The sequence below is a fragment of the Gorilla gorilla genome, chromosome 4, assembly GCF_029281585.2.
Source record: "Gorilla gorilla gorilla isolate KB3781 chromosome 4, NHGRI_mGorGor1-v2.1_pri, whole genome shotgun sequence".
In the NCBI taxonomy this organism is placed as follows: domain Eukaryota; kingdom Metazoa; phylum Chordata; class Mammalia; order Primates; family Hominidae; genus Gorilla; species Gorilla gorilla.
In genome coordinates, this window is record NC_073228.2 from 51,923,277 (window position 1) to 51,941,951 (window position 18,675).

The 18,675-nt window shown below is 51.4% G+C and overlaps 1 long non-coding RNA gene across 1 annotated transcript; it reads left to right on the top strand.

Moving 5' to 3' along the window:
- Positions 1 to 11,923: 11,923 nt before the first annotated feature.
- On the top strand, positions 11,924 to 18,675 carry LOC129533770 (uncharacterized). Its single transcript, XR_008680138.2, has 3 exons — positions 11,924 to 12,250; positions 16,287 to 16,352; positions 17,689 to 18,675. It is a non-coding gene; the product is annotated as an uncharacterized lncRNA (long non-coding RNA).

Below are 18,675 nucleotides of genomic sequence, written 5' to 3' on the forward strand. Positions count from 1 at the left end.
ACGGGAACATCCCTGCACATCCACCGTGGCACCCGCCCTCATCCCACGCTGTCTCGTTCTCTCTGGCAGGCACCGTTCATCTTGTCCTTTGATTAGGTCCTTAAGGAGAACCTCCCTTCTCCCCTTTAAATAGTTCCTGTCCTTATCACTGAGTCTGGAGAATGAATGAAATATAAAAGAAATATGGCAGCGGGCCCAAAGGAAATCAGGCAACTGATCTTTTTAAGAAAGGAAGATGGGCCGTCTTCTCTGGGAAAGGTTCTCAGTTACACGTCTTTGTTGAGGGTGAACAGTTGGAGGAAAAGAAACAGACCTAAAGGGATTGTGGGGGGAATTAAGGCAAAGGAGATGGGGGAAATGCAGGGGGAAGATGGGGCAGGAATGGGTTTTAGGGAATATACACTGGGGGCGGGACTTGAAGCAAATCTTCAGTGGGTAGTTAGATGCCCCATCCTGCATGCACACACATGCATGTGCACACACACACACACACACAGAGCCTCCCCAGGTCTCCCAATCTCAGGTGAGGAGAAGGGGGCTCTATTAGTCTTAGAGACAGGTGGGCCCATGGCCTTCTTTGCAGAGAAGATGGTTAGAATCGGCCATGTGTCTCTGGTCTGAGACCCTAGAGAAATTCCAAGGAGAATAAAAAAGTTGGGAGGGGGGCCTCTCCCTCAACTCAAAAGAGCAACCCTATCAGGCTTCAGAAAAGCAAGCCCTTCTAGCACTCCAACCCACGGGAGCAGCTGTCTGAGAAGTCCCAGCTCCTCCAGCAGCCACCCCCTCTGTTCCTTCACTTCTCTTGGGCCCAGGCAGAGACACAGACAGGAGTCTGTTGCAGAAAAAGCTCCCCAGGCCCTTTTCTGTGGAGAGCTGCTCCAGACTAAGCGAATCTCAGCTGATCTCGTGCGAAATCAGAAACGCCAGGATGCATATTCCCCACGGGCTCCTCTCTTTGTGTCTGTGCGTGACCCAATTCAGATTCCTCTGCTGCTGTCAGATTCTCTCCTGCCCATATTCACTTTGAGGATGGATATAACTTTATTTTTGTGTGTTGTTCACTAACCCCAGGGACTTCGCTGGCTGGGCTGTCCTACGTGGTACAGTAATCACCACACAGTGTGGCCTCCAGGTTCTCATCTCTGGGTAAATAAACATCTCCCCACAGGCTTGGCCAGCTCTGGACTGGCTCAGTTCCTGCATGATGCAATAGGTCTCGAGGTCACATATCCGTGCCCACTAGCAAGAGGGCAGGTAAGGAGATGGTTCTTGCCCTGAAGTCCTCTTGTGCCTGTGTCAGAGTTTATTTAGGACAGAATAGTTTATATTTGCTCCAAGTAAATAATATCTGACATCGGGAAGCACAGCAGATGCAGCAGATGAGATGCCCCCAAACCATTTCCCAATGTTTAAAAAGAGGCCTGGAAAGGACAAGCTCATTGATCTCATTTGGTTTATGCAACTGCACTCGAGTGACTGAAGCAGAAACCTGACCACGTGTAAAGACTGAATGGCTCAATCTGCTTCCCAGGCCCAGAGGGTGTTTTCTGTGGCCTGGCCCAGGCCTGTGGTGAAGCCGGTGCTAGGGGGTCACCTATGTGGGAGCCAGCTCTGCCTCCTGCCCCGAAGCTCCAGAGACTTCTCCTACAACTGACTCTCTGGACACGCCATCTTGCTTGCACTAGCATCTCTTACCTGCCACCTGCCCTCCTCCACACACCCCAATTTCAGGGAAGCTCAGCTGCTGAGAGTGCTATTGACAACCTCTGGACTTGGAAATCAGGAGGAAGGGAATGGGAAGAATGGTGGCAGCTTTGTGCCTGGGCTGTTCAGGAAGACATCCCTCTGCCTTTGTTCTCCAGGGCAAGACACAGGGCTAGGCCCACTGGAATCCTTAAATCCTTTGTCAAAAGCAGAACTGGGATTTTCGTCCAAGGACTACACCTGTCCTGTCCCCAGCCTCCTTCTCAGTTGCCCCCCTCCCACCCATGCTCATCAGAGCCGAACCCTGAGGAAACCATGGACCAAAAGACCTTGTGAGCTTTTGTTGCTGGGAGTGTCAGAGGCTGGGAGACAGAAGGTATGAGAAATGAGATGTCATGGAAGGGATGGCAGCGATCACAGAGGCTGGGGGGCAGACGAAAGAGACGTTGAAGAGGTGGAGGGGTAATGAACCTAGGCGGGAGACAGGCTAACATTTACTAAGTGCCCGTGATGCACCAAGGACTAGGCTAGCTATACTACCTTTCGTTGAATTCTTATGACAACAGAGAAGGAAACAGGTTTAGAGAGCTCATGTAACTTACCTGTGGTGACACAGCTAGCAACTTTATTAAGATTTTGTTACGTACTATACACTGTATTAAGCATCAGTATCTTATCTCATTTAATCCCCACAACAACTCTACTAGAATCTCATTTAATAAATGAGGAAACTTAGGCTCAGAGAGGTTAAGTAACTTTATCAATGTCACACAGCTACTAAGTGATTTCAACCAGTTCTAGCTGCCTCCAAAGTTCTTGCTTTTGTCACCCTACTACACCGTTCAACTAAACAGCTGTTTAATACCAAATATTTCTGGAGCCCCTACTGAGTGCCAGGCACTGTGCTGTGTCCAGCCAACATCTTTCAAACCCTGCCAGACACAGAGCTCTGACCTGGGAGAAGGGAGAATCAAATAACAAGGACACAGCCCCCACCTGCCAGGGGCTGTGACCCCCACAGCTGGGCAATAACCAGGTCTTTGCTGCTCCACAGAACCTTGTCCCTGCTTCTCCCCTCTAGGCCCTGCTTCTTACCTAGGCTTCCTCCATGGGCTAGCCCTGCAGATGACTGAGAGGGCTGAGATGGCTTTGCCACAGACTAGTCACTGGGCAATACGGGCAGGTCACCTCCCTTTTCTGGGCCTCCAGCTCCCCAGCTGTACAATGAGGTTGCTGGACCAAATCATTTCTACCCATCGCCTCCAGCTCTGACTTGCTATGGGTGCCTTGTCTGGGCAGAGTCTGGGAGGCCAGTGCTCAGCGGGGCAGGGCTCTGGGCATGTTGATGCTTGCACGAGGTGCAGGGCAAGTGTGTGAGGGGCTGAGGAAGCTGCTCCACCCCCAGCTGTGGTTTCTGGTGGGGCCACCATGGCAGCAGGTGGAGGGAAGTGTTTGTCACCCTTCCAACAAAGGCAGTCAAACAAAAGCCTCCCGGGGCACCATGGGAATAGGCGGCAAGGGCGCCAAAAATAAAACACACTTCTCCTTTGATAGGAACCGGCAGCAGGCATAGGCAGCTGCTAAGGGAGTCTGTCCTTGGGGTGGTGAGGAAAGGGTTCAGATTTCATGCCCAAGAACACTCACACTCACAAGAGCTGTCCCACCTCACAAACAGCCCACACATACAGATGCTCAATATTCACACAAGAAACACCACTGCACATATCACACACACACACGAACACACCAGTCACACAATCAGCATACACATATACACATACAAATAGAAAACTTGCCCCCATACAAGACCAGCTTCATGGGCCGCGACCTGTGCAGTCACTCTGGGCCCTGCACTAAGGCCCTGCACTAAGGCCCATGCTGGGTATAATGCTTTGCTGCCTGCACTTTGAAATTCTTAATTATTTTTAAACAAGGGGCCCAGCATTTACATTTTGCGATGGGCCCTACAGGTTCTGCAGTTGCTCCTGTGGGTGTGCACTCATGAGAGCGTTCACTACCTGCTTAAGCATACCTTTTAACACTTTTACACTGTTGGTGGGAGTGCAAATTAGTTCAACCATTGTGGAAGACAGTGTGGTGATTCCTCAAGGATCTAGAACCAGAAATACCATTTAACCCAGCAATCTCATTACTGGGTATATACCCAAAGGATTACAAGTCATTCTACTATAAAGACATATCCACACGTATATTTATTGCAGCACTATTTACAATAGCAAAGACTTGGAACCAACCCAAATGCCCATCAATGATAGACTGGATAAAGAAAATGTGGCACATATACACCATGGAATACTATGCAGCCACAAAAAGGAATGAGATCATGTCCTTTACAAGGACATGAATGAAGCTGGAAACCATCATTCTCAGCAAAATAACACAGGAACAGAAAACCAAACACCACATGTTCTCACTCATAAGTGGGAGTTGAACAATGAGAACACATGGACACAGGGAGGGGAACATCACACACTGGGGCCTGTCAGCGGGTAGTAGGGGGCAAGGGAAGGGAGAGTATTAGGACAAATACCTAATGCACAAGGGACTTAAAACTTAGATGATAGGTTGATAGGTACAGCAAACCACCATGACACATGTATACCTATGTTACAAACCTGCACATTCCGCACGTGTATCCTGGAACTGAAAGTAAAATTTTAAAAAAAAAATCCTACCTTTATAGACAACAGTGCATCCACTACACACATACACACAGATGCACAAACACATGCATGCCACAAACGTAACACCCACACAAACAGCAATAGCCCCCCATGTTCACGCGCCAAAGCACACACATTGATACCCAGAAGGGGTCCAGACGCTCACAAGCAACGCTACAACATGCAGCCTATGCCCTGCAGCCTGCTGACACAATTCAATTGACTTAACATTGGGGGCAGCAGAACAATGTGCCGGGAAGGGGCTTGGAGAGAAAACAGGTTCATGTCCTCCACCTGCAAACATCTCCCACCTCTCTCTTCGGCCCTGGGCGCACCCACCCCACTCAGCGGCTGGGACCAGAAGAAAGGGAGAGCCTGGGAGGTGGGCGCATGGACGGAAAGAGGACAGGGACGGAGGTGGAGAGGGAGAGAGAGAGGGCAAGAAAGAACGGGTGGGGAGTGGGGGCAGGAACTGAGTCCCCAGGTGAGCTGGCCCCAGCAGTGGTCTCATAAGAGCTCAGAAGGTCTTGGACCCAAAGCAGTAAGAACAATGCCCCTGTGCTCCCCGCAAGCACAGGGCGGTCCCGCCCTCAGAGTCAGTAAGAGGATGCCCACCTCCCTTCTTACTAGCTACACAGCCTTGGGCACGCCGTGTAACTCTGGGCCTCAGCTTCCTCCTTTGTGGAATGGGATAGCCAATTCTACATTGCAGGGTGGCAAGGCACACGCAGACACAGCACCTCCTGGATTCCTGCAGCGATCAACAGCTCGTCTTGTGATCAGGCCTGCAATCTGATCCTTGGCGCAGGAACTCCAGACCCCCTCATTACAGCAGACATTTGGAACGCGTTTATTTCCCATCTTCTCCTGGTCTCACTTCACACCTTGCAGCCAGGTACAAGCACAGAGGTGGATGTAATTCATGGCCTCATGGCCACCATCACTTCAGGGACCTTCAGGATCCTGCAGCCCCATCCTGCCCCACCCCCTACCCAAACCAAGCAGGACTCCAAGTCCTGGAAATTTTTCTTCCTCCTCTATTCTTTTTTTTTTTTTTTTTTTTTTTTTGAGACGGAGTTTCACTCTTGTTGCCCAGGCTGGGCAATGGCGCGATCTCGGCTCACCACAACCTCCGCCTCCCGGGTTCATGCCATTCTCCTGGCTCAGCCTCCTGAGTAGCTGGGACTACAGGCACCCACCACCATGCGCGGCTAATTTTTTGTATTTTAAGTAGAGACAGGGTTTCACCGCGTTAGCCAGGATGGTCTCGATCTCCTGACCTCATGATCTGCCCGCCTCAGCCTCCCAAAGTGCTGGGATTACAGGCGTGAGCCACCGCACCTGGCCTCCTCCTCTATTCTTTACCCCCAACCTGTATTCTCCACCCCCAATCCTAACCTTCCTGATTTATTTATTTATTTAGAGACAGAGTCTTGCTCTGTCGCTAAGGCTGGAGTGCACTGGCTCACTGCAACCTCTGCCTCCCACGTTCAAGTGACTCTCCTGCCTCAGCCTCCCGAGTAGCTGGGATTACAGGCATGTGCCATCACGCCCAGCTAATCTTTGCTTTTTTTTTTTTTTTTTTTTTTTTTTGACAGAGTCTCGCTCAGTCGCCCAGGCTGGAGTGCAGTGGCGCGATCTCGGCTCACTGCAAGCTCCGCTACCCGGGTTCACGCCATTCTCTTGCCTCAGGCGCCGGAGTAGCTGGGACTACAGGTGCCCGCCAACACGCCCAGCTAATTTTTTGTATTTTTAGTAGAGACGGGGTTTCGCTGTGTTAGCCAGGCTGGTCTCGAACTCCTGACCTCTAGTGATCCGCTCACCTCGGCCTCCCAAAGTGCTGGGATTACAGGCGTCCCTATTTAAAATTGTCCCAGCCTCTGTCCCTTCCCTGAAAACCCCATCATTCTGTTAGGTGATACCAGATTCTTAAAGAGTGATTCGGGAAAAACGAATGGGCCCTAAGGGGCATGCCAGTGTGCCCCATTCCAATTACAGTCACCCACAGGAGAGAGGAAAGGTCGTCCAAGTGGCCACCAACAAGAAACTATTTCATCAGATTTCTTTTTTGTTTCTGTTTGAGACGGAGTCTCACCCTGTCACCCAGGCTGGAGTGCAGTGGCGCGATCTCGGCTCACTGCAACCTCTGCCTCCCGGATTCAAGCGATTCTCTTGCCTCAGCCTCCCAAGTAGCTGGGACTATAGGCACGCACCACAACATCCAGCTAATTTTTGTATTTTTAGTAGATACAGGGTTTCACCATGTTGCCCAGGCTGCTGTCGAACTCCTGACCTCATGATCCGCCCACCTCGGCCTCCCAAGGTGCTAAGATTACAGGCGTGAGCCACCGCGCCCGGCCTATTTCGTCAGATTTCTTATAGGACATAAGTCACTCAGATCCCCTCACAGGCTTTCTGTCAACTTACTGAGAGGGAAACTGAGTCAAGGAAGAGTGAAGTGACTTGGGTGAGCAGCAGAGTTGAGGGTTGTGGTCTTTCTGATGCGCAGTCTCCATGAGACCAGATCCAGAACAATCCATGCCCCACCGCACTAGCACACAGCTGGTTCCCATTCCCCAGGCGTGGGAAACAGCCGGGCTGGTTGGAGGCCTGCCAGGGTGGGAGGTCTGGTCACCAGGTGCCCCAGGACAGGGAGGAGGGGGCAAAGCAGGGGGTCCGGCATTTAGATTCCCATACTGGTCTCACCGTTTATCATCCGTGTGACCTTGACAAGTGCCTTCTCCTCCCTCAATGCAGTTTCCCCATTTGAAAACGGGTGTGATGTTGTTAAAACCTCCCTGGAGGGTTACATTAAACGAGGTAGTGGATGTACAGCTCTTTGTAAAGTGTAAAGTGACAGAGAGGGTAACAATAGACACTCTTCCATAACAATAGCTGGAATAATCGCCTCTGCTGTGGGGACCTCAGTGGCTAGTTTAGGGGTCATCTTTCCCCGTGAGATGAGGAATTACTCCCCTGTGACACACGAGAACAGAAGGCATTTGCTTTGGTTACAGAGTGAGGGGACTGGCATTGCTGAGCCTGTGTGCTCCCACGTCACGTGGTCCCTGGCAGGTCCCCACTTTGCCCCTGTCTGACCAAAGCTCCTCCCAGGAAGGGAGACTTTAGGCCCCAAACTTAGCAGGTCCAGACCAACTCCTGATTGGCTGGCCTAGCCCAGTGCCTGGCACATCATAGGTCAAAACATGCTCATGGAATAAATGCTCATGAATGGCGAATGTGGGGTCTTCCCACACCCTTGACTCATAAGTTTAAAGTCTACCCAAAAACCCCAGCATTGCAGAGACATGCCCAGGCAGACAGGCCCCTCTGTGGAAAGAGCTGTTTGTCATGGCTAAAGGTAAGGGCCCCATTTCAGACACTGTCCTGGAAGAGTCCCAGACAGTCAACAGATGACCCTGCCTTTTAACATCCACCCCATCCCTGCCAAGCACAGGGTCCCGGGCTCTGACGCAAGCACCTCTGCAAATAGATGTCGTTTCCATGGGAACTGAAACCCCAGTTTGTTTTTCCCTCCAAGGCACTCTGTAATTTCCAGCACAGTCTGTGCAACGTCAGCCTGGTAACCTCGTGCTGAGCTGTTCTCCGGGTCTGTGTCCAGCACAGGGCGCTGAGCTGACCTAGAGAGGTCATGGCAAGACTGTGCTCCCAGAAGGGCCTCCAGAGTTCGTGGGCACCAGCCCCTGCCTCCCCGCTGCCGAGGGGTACCCAGTAGATAGGTGGAGTCAGAGACGAGTTCTTGAACCTCCCTAAGGGAGGCCTGGGGGGTTAGGGGGGAGTGGAAGGACGGGGGCTCATTTCCAGTAAGAAGTGGGAGGGAAGGAAAAGGTCTCGGTCTGGAAGCCTGGGCCCCAGGGAGGGTGGGCGATGGGTAACAGATGATTTCTGGCTGCTAGGGGAGGGTGTGCTCTCAGCAGTTGGATCATTAGCCTCTATTGTCTGAGCCTCCGTGAGGAAACAGCCGTGGAAGCAAAAGCAGAGGCGAGAAGGACTTGGGGAGATGGAGGCGGAAAGAGGGGGAGGAGGTTAGCGGACGAGGCAATGATGAACTTTAAGGACAAGATGCCAAGAGGACGGAGGAGGGGCTGCCATGCCAGAAGAGTGCTGCCCCCTGTCCCCAGCACCATTCAAGCTTAGGGCCTGGGGAGGCAGGTCCTTCCCTGCTCCAGCCTTGAGATGACCAAGGCCCCAGCCAACACCTTGATGGCCGCCTGTGAGAGACCCAGAGCCGAGGACCCAACAGAGGCCCAGGCTGCAGCTGACATGCTCCGGAGTCCTTCCATCTGCCACGGGGAATGGACAAAGTGTTCCTCCAACCCCTTGGGGTGGCCTAGGGGCCCTCAAGGACCCCAGAAGGGGAGTCTGAGGCCAGGGTGAGAACCGGGATGCCTTTAAACTAGCTCTTTGGCCCCTCTCTCTCTCTTTCTCAGTGCCCTCAACAATAACACCTGCTCTCATGCTTCCAGGGCACTGTGGGCGAGGTGAGGACTCCGTTGTGAAAGTGCGACTGCCAGAGCCTGGCTGTTGTTACTACTACCCGTGGGGGGGCCCTGCCCGCACCTCCCACCCCTCCACCGTGTCCCGAGCCACAAGGCAGAGTGACTGCCTCTCTTCAGCCACAGTCCCTGGGTTATTCAACAGCAGCTACCAGGACAGGCAGCCAAGGCCCTAAAGAAAGGGAGAGTAATGCTAGGAGGGAAACAGGACATGGCAGGCAGCACCCTCTCCCCAGACTGGCATCCATTGCCACTGCTTCCTGGGGGCCCTGTAGCCTGGTGGCCCCATACCCTGGCCCTCATACTCTAGCCCAGCCTCAGCAGCTCAGGCCACCTCCCCACTCCACCTTGCAGTTAACAACAACAGTCAAACCACTGACCTGATTTTCTGCAGAGAGGAAAAGATAATAGGGCACCTCGGTGCATGTGCACATGCACACACACACAAACACAGACACGCACACACATGCACACACATACATGCATGCACACAGACATGCACGCACACACTCATGCATTCACACGCGTACACTCGCACACATGCACACACACACACACGCACGCATGCACACACCCCCACTCAATGGAAACTTTCTCTGTCTCCTTGACAGGAACCCAGCCCTGCCAGGGAGCTTCCTCAGGTAGAAAGTTCAGTGTTTATCTGCGGTTGATCAGAGGCCTGAGTTGAGTTCCTGGAGCCTCCCTGGGTGAGCACCGCCGGCCTGACCTGCCTCCCCTGCCCGGGGACAGTGCCTCTGGCCTGTCTAGGTCTCTGTGGGGTATCTGCTTTCTCCCTGAACTCTTGGCATTGTGCTGGGCACCGAGAAAGGGATTGATAAGACCCTTGACCCTCAAAAGAGCCAGAGAGACCTGGGATGGGAATAATTCCCAAATAAACCAGTGCTTCCCCTCCCTAAACTTTCTCATAACTCAGGGTCCTCCAAGCCCCAAAAACATCTCAGGGCCATGTTCTGCCACATACAAGTGATGAGGTGTCCTCAGAGTAAGTTCTCAATGGTTGGCGACTGTTCTTATTTTTCATCACATCAAAGGGCAGCCACCTTCCTCCGCCAGTGGGGCAACTGAGTGGAGGAGCTCCGCGCCCCAACCACCCACTCAACTTGTGGTCTTGGCGATGTACAAAGTGTCACAGCCGGAAGGGACACAAAGGTCACAGCCAGGAAAGTGTTTTGCTCAGCCTCTCACTCCCAGGCATCCACACTCACTGCTCAGAGTGTGACCTGAACCCGCAGCCTCAGCACCACCCAGGAGCTTGTGAAAAACCAGAGCCTCAGGCCCCAGACCTAACGAATCTGAACCTGCATCTTAACAAGGCCCTCAGCTGATTTTTAGCCCAATAAGTTTGAGACTCCCTACTCCCCCATGCTGGGCTCAGCCCGGGCCTAGGCCTCCTAAGAGCTACATTATGCCCAAAGAGCTGGTCAGCCATGCCCAAGAGAGGCTGTGGCCAACCCACCACGGCCACCACTGCCCTGTTCCTCCAGCCACGTGTCAGATGAGGTTGATGTGGTGCTGAGCTTAGGTCCTAGCTGCCCACGTTGAAGAAGAGCAGGGGGCAACAGCTTTGCTCCTCTGTGCACGGAGGACCTCCATGCTCTACTCTGCCCCAGATGCCACCTCTCCTCCACCTTCCAGACCTTGCCTTTCTCGAAGCAAGGGGCGGTGGTGGGCCACACGCTTGGTCTCATCTTATCTGACCTAAGCTTATAAGGCCAACCGGCTCACCCGCACTCTAGGAGCTGACGGTGGTCACCAAGGTGACCCTGTACTCCAGTTCTGCCTGCCTCCTGTACCTTGGCTTGTGTCCCCTGGGTTAGATTCCCAGCCACAGACTAGAGCCAAAACGTGGGCCTCTATACTCTGCAGCAGTCAGCTCTCCAGCTGAGCCACAGGCACTTCAGAGAGGAGAGTTGTGCTGCTGAGAAGGCCATGTGTAGAACCCGACAGCCATTAACAGCTATCAACACCCCTAGGGTGTGAATACCATTGATTCCTTTATTGCTATTAACATTTTAGTGTGAATTAGCTGCTGGCTGTTTGTCAATTGGCTGGCAGAGAGTGGCTGGGGCATCCATACTGTTAAGTTTTGATAGGAGATACTGGTCCTCCAGAGGGGAAAAGCCCAGTCCAGCTATTTCCACCTCTCCCATGCTACCCTACCTAGCCACACTTGCTTGTCTCAGCCTCACTTGGGCCCTAAAGCAAGGGGTGCCAGAGCAGACTCTCCCCAGAGGTGGTGAGTGCTGTAATCGCTCCCATCGCTATGCTAGGGTTCTGCACCTGGGGCTCAGATCACTACATTCCTTTTAACAATAGTGGTGCCTCAGATAAATCTCATCAGCTATTGGGTACAGCCAGCGTGCAAAGCTTGGAGATCACCTATTTCCTGTTGTTCTCCAGTCTTGGCCTGGGATTCTGAGGGGTTCTATGACGAAGGAGGCCACCTCTAAGTACGTACAGCTCTCTCAACTCAGATCTCTGCCCTCAAGGCAGCCATCATATTCCCCAGATAGAAGGAAGGAAGGAAGGAAGGAGAGAAGGAGGGAAGGAGGGAAGGAGGGAATGAAGGAAGGAAGGAAGGAAGGAGAGAAGGAGGGAAGGAGGGAAGGAGGGAATGAAGGAAGGAAGGAGGGAAGGAAGGAAGGAAGGAAGGAAGGAAGGAAGGAAGGAAGGGAGGAAACTGATATTTAAGGGCTCCCAATATGTGTTGGTCACTATGTTAACTCTAACCATTAGCTCATTCAGTTCTCATAACACTGTGAGTTGGTGTTATTATTCCCATTTTACAATCAAGGAAACTGAGGCTGGAAGAGGTTAATAACATGCACAAGGTTACCTAGTTAATAAGTGGCAGAGCCAGGATTAGAACCAAGATCTGTCTGATTCTCCCACTACCTGCCAGGTCTAGAGAAGTGAGGCCGTGAGTCATGTGCTCTCATTCCAAGGCTGGCCGAAGGAAGTGGGCAGCTCAGATATGTCCCTCCTGATGGACTTTGGGAAAAAACTGGCAAAATGAGCTCTATCCTGTAGACTCTTCCTCTCTGTCTCTCCTCATAGGGAAGATTAACCAAAGGAAAGGGAGACGGCAAGCCAGCCTGTGTCGCAGCAGCTGGTGACCTGGATTCCTGCCCCTCTTCTGGACCAAGTGGCTGTGCCAGTGTGGGCATGGGGCCCAAGGCTGCCGGCCTCCCAGGCATTCACATTCCACTCCCAGGAACCCACAGCCTCTAGTGCTGCAGAGCTCCTGCCAGCCTGATTGGAGCAGCTTATGACATGACAGTGGCCAGAATGACACAGACCTCAGTCCCATAACCGTCCCTCTAGGTGAGCAGGAGGGCAGGGGATGGAGCCAGCTAGGCCTGAGAAGGGGGTAGTGCTTCCAGCCACCACTGACCTTCTTCCCCCAAACATTTCAGGCACAAGATGAAAAGGGACAGGCAGCCACAGCCACCCTCCAGGCTGAACCACCAGTGGCACCGATTCACTGATCCTCTCCCCCTGCCCCCACCCACTCCAAGTGAAAAACTATTTGTTAAACACAACTATAAATAAGCCAGAGCAGCTATTCCATTTACCATGAGCGGTGGGTGCTGCTATTCCACGTCACGTTGAGGAAACCAAGGCCCAGAACGGTTTACCAATGTGCCCAGGACCCACAGTCAGAAGCTGAGAGGCAAGCCCAGGCTTCTGGCTCTCCCTCAACTCTGGCCTGATACTTCCCTTTAAAGGTGAACCTGACTTGATTCTTTTTTTTTTTTTTTTTTTTGAGATGGAATTTCGTTCTTATTGACCAGGCTAGAGTGCAGTGGCGCAATCTCGGCTCACTGCAACCTCCGCCTCCCGATTCTCCTGCCTCAGCCTCCCAAGTAGCTGGAATTAACAGGCATATGCCACCATGCCTAGCTAATTTTTTGTATTTAATAAAGACAGAGTTTCACCACATTGGTCAGGCTGGTCTCGAACTCCTGACTTCAGGTGATCCACCTGCCTGAGCCTCCAAAAGTGCTGGGATTACAGGCGTAGCCCCCACACCCAACTTCTTTCCTCCACCTTTGCGTGGGCTCTCCCTTCCCCCTGAAATAACCTCCCAGCCATCTTCACCTGTCAGATCTTATGCCTTCTTCATGAACCATCACAAATGTCACTTCCTCCCAGTAATTTTTTTTTTTTTTTGAGATGCAGTCTCACTCTTGTCAGCCAGGCTGGAGTGCAGTGGCACGATCTTAGCTCACTGCAACCTCCGCCTCCCATTCAAGCAATTCTCCTGCCTCAGCCTCCTGAGTAGCTGGGATTACAGGCGCCTGCCACCATGTCCGGCTAATTTTTGTACTTTTAGTACAGACGGGGTTTCACCATGTTGGCCAGGCTGGTCTCGAACTCCTGGCCTCAGGTGATCCACCCGCCTCAGCCTCCCAAAGTGCTGGGATTACAGGTGTGAGCCACCAGGCCCCGCCCCCAGTAATATTTTAACATGAATCCTCCTTTCTTTGGTTCCCCATAGGTCTGTGCCTCTTTTGTGGTACTTCCCAGGGTTTATAGTTCTCTAAGTAATATCTCATTCCCCCAATCTATGATAAGCTCCTGAGTGTAGAAGCCGTCTTGTCTCCTGGTGCCCGTCACAGTACAGGGTACACGGTAGGTGCCCAGCAGACCTGGGGGGGAATCACCTTGCCAAAGCATCTCTCTGGAGGTGGGTCTTGCACTCAGAGGGCTGAGACAGCTCAAAAAGAGCCTCTGGCTTCCTGAGGTGCAGGGTGTTCTTGAGCAAGACTCTGCCCCTCTCTGAGGCTGATTAGAGATGCCAGCTCTGTCACCGGGAATCATGAGAAATCTGGGAACAGCGAGCAGAGCCAAGGAATGTCCCACCCACGGCATCTGGAGCCACTTCCTTCCTGGAAGGAGAACAAAGCAGAAAGAGGAGATCAAGCCTCTCCCTGTGGATGGAGCAATGGGGCCCAAGGGGGTGGACCTCCAGGAAGGAGGCTGCCAGGTGACAACTGGGGCCCCAGAGGAGCTGGAGAGCCTCAGGGAGAAGGATGAGCATGGGGTCAGGCAAGCCCCCTTTCCTCCTACACCTTCCAGCCTCTCCTCTGTGAACCCCAGACTTTCCTCCCCTAACTGCTTTCTCTTTCTGCCTCCTCACCTCCTCCTCCCCACCTGGCACTCTTATCCCACAACCACCCACTCCCCTGGACTATGCTGCAGAGAGACCATGCGTGACTCCGCGTCTCCACACCCTTATCTTGACGTTCCAGGCCTTCCGGGTGGGCTGCCAGCACACCTCTCCACCCCTTCCCGCCTTGGACTCTCTCTCGGCCTGGATTTTCCTGCCTCTTGACCGTTCATGTGACTCCCTCAGCTCACAGTGACCTTCCCTCCCTGCTCTCTCCATCCCACCCTGTGGAACTCCTGCCTCTCTCCAAGCCCCCTGGACGCTGTCTTCCCTGGGCAGCACTGCTGGATCCCCAATCAGCTCAATCCCCGATCACCCCACTTTTTAAACTCCTACTATGCTTTCACCCCCCATCCAGGGCTTATCACTCTGTCCTGGATGGAAATAGCAACAACAATCATGGGAATAGACATTTCTGTCACCAAAGACTCCTGCTTCCCCTTGCCTAGTGCGTGGGGTTGACATTAAGAAGTATATGGAGTTGACACTGAGATCTGACACTGCCCAGTCAGTGACTGTATTTCCCAGCCCCCGTGGCATTAAGATGGGGCCATGTGACTAGTTCTCACCCATGGAATGTGAGCTGAAGTGGCACTTCTGGGCCAAAGCAGTTAAAAAGCTGATGTGCCTTGTCCACTCTCTCTTCCCCACCCACTAGCTAGAAGCCGATGGCCAAAGTGATCTCGGAAGATACCTGTTAAAGATGGCAGAGCTAATTAGCCAGGCACACACCTGTAGTCTCAGCTACTCGAGAGGCTGAGGCAGGAGAACCATTTGAACCCGGGAGGTGGAGGTTGCAATGAGCCGAGATTGCACCACGGCACTCCAGCCTGGGCAACAGAGCAAAACTCCGTCTCAAAATAAAAAAAAAAACGGCAGAGCTGTCAGAAACCTGGTCTCTAGTTGAGCCTCATTTCTAACCTGGTATTTTCTTAGACCATTAGAGGGGCAAGAAACAAGATTCCATTGTCTCTAAGCCATCACACATTCTTGGGTCTATTTGTTACACCAGTTAGCATATCCTGACCAATACAGGTAGCTATCAATTTATGGAGCACTTACTATATACCAGGAACTACATGAAGTGTTTTTACATTTATTATCTCACTTAGTCCTCACAGTACTTCCACAAGGGAGCTATTTTAAAGTACCTGTTTTATAGATGAGAAAGCTGAAGCTTAGAAAGGTTAAATAACTTGGCCAAAGTGACCCAAGTAATAAATTGCATTCTAAACTGGAACCAGAGTGCCTCACCACCTACAGTGAGCTTGGTACATGTCTGCTATCCTCCCCAGACCATTCTCACTGCGAAGATCAGAGTGGAAGAAAGATCACACCTTTCCCTCCTGCAGAGACAAGAGTCTGACCCCCACTAGATTTTTTTTTTTCTAGACGAAGTCTCATTCTGTCGCCCAGGCCAGAGTGCAGTGGCACGATCTCAACTCACTGCGAACCTCAGCCTCCCGGATTCAAACGATTCTCCTGCTTCAGCCTCCCAAGTAGCTGGGATTACAGGTCCCCGCCACCACGCCTGGCTAATTTTTTTGTATTTTTAGTAGAGACAGGGTTTCACCATGTTGACCAGGCTGGTCTTGAACTCCTGACCTGAAGTGATCTGCCCGCTTTAGCTGCCCAAAGTACTGGCATTACAGGTGTGAGCCACCACACTAGATATTTTGTAATATCATTACTTTTCAGCTCCCATTTTCCGAGAGCCTGCTAGGTCCTACACAGAGTCCGGGGGGCGCATTTCGCATATAGCAGCTCTAATCATCATGGAAGCCCTGCCAGGTAGGTATGTACTTTGCTGAGCTGGAAGCAGGCTCTGGGAAGCTCAGTAACCTCCCCAAGGTGACCTGCCTGAGTGGCCAAGCATAAAAGAAACTGGGTCTGCTGAGCTCTCACCTCCACTCTGCCTCTGCACTCCACCCCTCCCTTGTCAGACCACTCTGACCTGGGAGGCAGCTGGAGGTTTCCAGCAGAGCAGGGGTAGGGTGGGAATAGAGGAGTGTGTGTGTCTGCGTGTGTGTGTGTGTGTGTGTGAGTGTGTGTGTGAGAGAGAGTGTGAGAAAGTGTGTGTGTGTGTGTGTGAGAGTGTGTGTGTGTGAGAGTGTGTGTGTGTGTCCTACATGTGTATACCAATGTCTCACTGCTTTCTATCACTCAGTCTGGTTTTCATTTCTTTAGGGAAGAGGATGGGGCATGAAAGACCAGTGGAAGAAATGGGAATTCCTCAGGCTGAGGGAATAAAAGGTCAGAAAACATCAAAGTTGATGGAAACTGTGGCTTTCATGGCCAAATCCCCTGGCTTAGTCCAGGAGGAAACTCTGGCCCAAAAAAAAGGACTTGCTCAGGGAGTTGGGGTTACAGCCTGCACTTCCAAAACCCCACCAATGCTTTTTGTACCAAGCCCTCTGCCCCAAAGCCAGGGAGAGGATAGATCACTCACAGTTCATAGCTCAGCTCAGGTGTCACCTCCTCCAGGCAGCCTTCCTTCCCCCTCCACAGCCGCTCTGCCCCTCCTCTGGGAATATGGTAAAAACACTCACTCTTCATATTTACTGAATATTTACCAAGTGCTAGACTAGCACGCCACAGGTTTACTCACCTGTCTGTCTCACCCACTGGATTGTGAGAGGATGGAAACAGATTCTGTCTTGGTCACTGTAGCCTCCCCAGACCTCAGGAGACCCGGTACATAGTAAGTACTCAATAAACAACTGTGGGACTGAATGTCCAAATCAGTGAAAGGATCAACCGAATGGTTATACAAGCTATTCTACATAACAATGTCCTCGTGTGCGCACAGGGCTTTCATTTTTCAAATCACATTAATCACATCGTCTCAGTAGAACCCAGTGAGAGACCCCAGTAACAAGGAGAGTGGTATCAAGTGTATGCCCACATACACACCTGCACACCAGCACATGCAGCTCCCCTCCATGTTTATGTAAGTTTACAGAGACCCATACACCCGTGCCTTCCTAGCCGGCGAGAAAGATGCCATGACGTGCTATTTCCTGTTTTGTCTGCAAACATGGAGGCCTCCCCCACCTTCTTCCCCACCCCGAGACACACACACACACACACACACACACACACACACACACACACACACACACAGAGCCAGTTTTCCTCTTCAGCTGAAAGAGTGAAAGAAAGCCAGCTGTCCACAAGGGGGCATTCAAGGACCATCCAACTCAATATCTCAAAGCTAAGACTGCTACTTGGTCTCAGAGAGACGAGATCCCAGGAAAAACTGAAGAACCAGGGTGGGGTCTCACGTGGAAACCCAGAAGAGGAGGTGGTCAGCCACTACAGAAGCAGGGCTGATGGAGATGGAGTCTCCGTCTGAATAATAGAAATGGTAATACCACTCACTCTACATATTTACCAAGTGCTAGTCCCTGGTCTAAGCACTTCACATGTCATGACTCGTTTAATCTTCCTCTCACCTCCTCAAGGCTCAGTGTTGCTATAATTCCTGCTTTATAGATGAAAAAACTAATGACTTAGAAAAATTAAGTAACTTGCCCAGGGTCACTTAGTGGTGAAGGCAGAATTCGAACTCAGGATCTGTTGTCCATAGGTCATACTGTTAACTGCTCACTCTGCTGCCTCAAGGCTGGACTTTCAGACATCCTACTTCTCAGCCCGGGATTCTCTGTGCTGGACTCCACTTCTCACATCTCCAGGCCCTTTTGGGTGGTTGATGAAGGACCTGGAAGCTGATTTCCTAAGAGTGAATAACTTGGTGCCCTGAAGCTGACCCCTCATCCGCTATAAACTGTCGATGCTGGGCTGGTATAGTGCCTTTGGAAAGCAGTAAAGCAATTACCAGCAAAAGGCATGAAGCTCTTCCTCCCCCTTTGACCCAATAATCTCTTTTCCTGGGAAATTATTCCTAGGAAATTATCCAAATGAAGCCAAGTGTTATCTGCATACATGTGTGCATTGAAGTCTTTCTTTAAAGGTCAAAAACTGGGAACCACAATAAGGAAGTGGTTTAATAAACTGGGACATCAACACAATGGACAATCAGGCCTGGAAATCCACAGCTGTGTGACTGTAATGGGGAATGGGAACATGGAGAATGCTTCTACTACACAGTGTATCACCACTACACTCCCACCTAAATAGCTAATTCAACAAATCACGCTTGTCAAGGAGAGAGAAGTCTCTCTGTTCATGTTCAAAATAAACTCAGCCTCTGACACCCCAAAGGAACAGAAGAGAAGCTTGAATGCAACAAACACAATAAGCTCAATAATTCTTGGCTTTTGAGTTTCCAAGGCCCCAGGTCCTGATGATGTAATGACATTTTCTGAGAGTGATTTTGATGATTGGTTATTGATGATTTTCACCTTTCACACTGTACTTGTTATTAAGCCATCTAATTCATCATATTAAATTTTGTTAAGATACCTGGTGTGGTTTCTGTTTTCTGGCCAGACTCTGATACATACACAGACCATGGACCCTGATGAATGATATCTCCCCCGTAATGATAAGTGATTTTTTAAGACTTCAAAATTAGTGCACCCACCATGATTTCAACTTATACAAATGTATACTT